Source organism: Fukomys damarensis, unplaced genomic scaffold (genome assembly GCF_012274545.1).
Source record: "Fukomys damarensis isolate Sample0158 unplaced genomic scaffold, DMR_v1.0_HiC HiC_scaffold_19, whole genome shotgun sequence".
NCBI classification, from domain to species: Eukaryota; Metazoa; Chordata; class Mammalia; order Rodentia; family Bathyergidae; genus Fukomys; species Fukomys damarensis.
Genome location: NW_022900931.1, coordinates 3,575,229 through 3,578,237, shown reverse-complemented (window position 1 = coordinate 3,578,237; position 3,009 = coordinate 3,575,229). Strand labels below are relative to the sequence as shown.

Genomic DNA, 3,009 nt, shown 5'->3' with positions numbered 1-3,009 from the left:
GGAGAGGGCCGGGGCCGGACGGGGGTAGGGGGCGGACGCGCTTTGGCGGCTGTCTGGCCCTCCGTCCGTCTGTCAGTGCTAACCGGCTCTGTCGCTCGCTCGCGCTGGCTCACGTCTCCAAGTCTCCTGAGGCGCGCAGCTGCCATTGGACAGGCCGCCCCTACATCCGCCTCCTTGGCGGGCGGGTTTTTTAAAGGGGAGGCTGACCGGAGAGCGGAGCGCAATTGGGAGCCGCCCCCAGGGTTTGCCCGAGTTGCCTCGGCCGGGACGCGCTCACCCCCACCCTGGGCGAGCCACGGAGTTCTGAGCTGGCTCTGGAGCGCACCCCTGGGGGTGGCACCTGGGGTAACGGCATGGAGGCTCATGCTCCTCTTCCGCCGGCGCGCGTGCATGTGCCCGTTTGTGCCTGCGTTAGTGTGGGCGCAGGTGTGGGTACACAGACCCTGAGTGTGCTGTGTCTCTGCCTGTGTGCACGGGGGTAGGGAAGATGGATGTGAAACCACAGGCTGCAGCAGGCCAGCCCTGTGAGGGTGCTGGAGCCCCCTGTCCTGCCTGCCAGAACCCTCCCAGGCAAGGCTGGCACTGGGTGCTGGACAGGTGTCCCCTCCTCACATTGGGGACTCCCAACTCTAGCCTCCCCACCCTACAGCTTTGGTTGTCCTTTGAGGATTTCCTGGGATGGTTGTAGCGTGGAAAGACACTTTCTAAACGATTCTTTTTCTCCATAAGTTGTTTTGTTTTGTTTTGTTTTGTTTTAACCTAGATGCACAAGATTGGGATCCCATCTCCTGTTTCCTGCAGTCCTGGCTGCATATGAGTGTCCTCTGGAGGGATGTGAACCTGCGGAGGGGGGTGTCACCCCAGACAAGGCAGCTGGAAAGGGGAGCGCCATGCAGTGTACCAGGGGTCCCCATGAGCACATTTCCTGGCTTTGAGGCCTGTCCTGGAGACTCCTCTCCAGGGTCCCGAAGAAAGGCTTCTCTTCCTGTTCCAGCTGCATCCCTCCTGGTCCCAGCCCCTCTGCTCCTGGTCACTAGTGCCCCAGGCAGGGCCGGTCCTGGAACTTGGTTGGCCCACACTCCAGCGGGGCTGGTCCCTATCTTGCCTTGACCTCTTCCAGGACTGGGGCTTGGAGGCTGCTCCACCCCAAAAGCTCCCAGGTGAGGAAGTGTGGCTCCTCACAGACATCCTCTTTTGCGGTTGTCAGAATGGAAGGCACATCTGTTCTGGGACCATGAGGCCCAAGCTCCGGTCCCTCTGGTACAGTAGCGCCCCCAGCACCGCTCTTTCGCGTTTCACGGCTGAAGGGTACCAGGTGAGGAGCGTGTGTGCACAGGTGGGGGTGAGGGCTGCACACCCTCCCTGAACGTGCAGAAACATGCAGCACACTAGGCAGGCTCAGGAACACCCCTGATGCCCACCATCTCTGAATTGAGGCTGGATCCTTTATGACCCTAAAATCCCAACTCCTGGGATTCTGAGATGGTGGAATGCAGCATTCGGAGACATCCCCAGGGGTCCCAGTTGGGCAGTGGTCCCCTGGTTATTAAGGTAAAAAAGGATTTCCAGGTGCCTATGGGGGTACTCGCCCCTGCCAGGACCCTACTCTATCAGGGCAAAGGCCCCAGGACTAAGGCCTCAGTGGGCAGCCTGGGGGCAGTGCCAGCCCAGCCATGGAAGGAAAGCTTTACGGCTAACCAGGGACCCTTCCAGGCTAGGCTGGGAAGGGTGCCGAGTTAGACCTAGACCCCCAAACCTCCTCCTCATCTGGGCCCCACTGTCTTCTCCGGCCTACCTGATACCTCTGAGATAGCACGTGCAGAAAGCAGCCCAGGCCTTTGGGAGGAGCCAGTTGAGTAGATCCCCGCTTTACCCACCCTTCCCTTAGGGACATGAGCCACCAGGGGGAAGGGTTCCCCTCCAGGGTTCCTGAGCAGGGAGAGAAGCCTGGCCGTGGCCTCCCTCTCTTACACAGTGGGGGCTTGGGGCTCCACTACTGGGGTCTGGCTCACCTGCTTTCCATCCCATTCGGTCCAGAGAGGCCAGAGCCTCAATTCCACTTCAGAGGGAACAGCAGGCTCAGGAAGGCAACACAGACCTCCGTGCCTGGGAACCCACTCCCCAGAGCCCAGGCTGCCTGGCCCTCAGCTCCTGCTTGAGTTGGGGAGCTCTTTCCACTGCCGGGTGGGGGAGGGGCTGCTCTCCCAGCCCCTTGTTGAGGGCCTGATGTTAGGAAGAATGGGCCCAGCTCCACCACTGATCCTCTGGTCAGTGACTTGGCCTCCTGCACTGTTTCCTAATCCTTAGAGCTGGGAGAGCTAAACCCCTAAACCAGTATTTGCGAGGAGCTGCCCAAGGCCTCCCGGGGGAGCCAGGCAGCAGGGATGGCACCCCAGGGCACCAGGTGTCTGGAAGACAGTTGCTGGCCCACCCCAGCTCCGGTGGCTGGAGGCAGGCGCCCCACACCTCCATAAACAAACACGCAGGGACACAGCCTGCCCACAGACTACAATAAACAGAGCCACCAGGGGCAGGACAGGCGCCAGCCCAGGCCTGCAGGACTGAGACCATCACCCAGGCTTCCAGCCCTGCCCTGGAGGCCTCCAGATCGGGGCCCTGCTTGCTCTGGGACTCGGTTTCTCCACTTGTAAAATGGCGGAGCCAAGAGGGGATGGAAGGGCGATGGAGGAGCTGATTGGTCGGTCTCTCACCGGGTCCCTGCAGGTCTGCTCACGAGGGGCCTGTGGGTGCGCTGGGCACACAGTAGGAGCGTAGCAGGTGGGGCAGAGGGGTGGGGCTAGCACAGGAGCAAGGGGCCCCGCGCAGTGGGTGCCGCCCTCCCCGCGAGGTGCACCGATTTCCTCTGGGTCTCACCACCCCTCCACCCCCAATCGAAGGAGGCCGAGACAGATTCCGTCTAAAGGAGATCGGGGCTCAACAGGTAAGGACTCGGCTGGGTTCAGGAATGTGGAAATACGACTCGGAGCAGCTACCGCAGCGAGCAGCGCG

At 61.6% G+C, this 3,009-nt stretch overlaps 1 protein-coding gene across 1 annotated transcript in view; it reads right to left on the bottom strand.

The window, feature by feature from the left end:
* The window catches only part of Wnt7b (Wnt family member 7B), a 39,267-nt gene that overhangs the window by 35,476 nt on the left and 782 nt on the right, over positions 1-3,009 (bottom strand). The gene's annotated exons all lie outside the window — the stretch shown is intronic.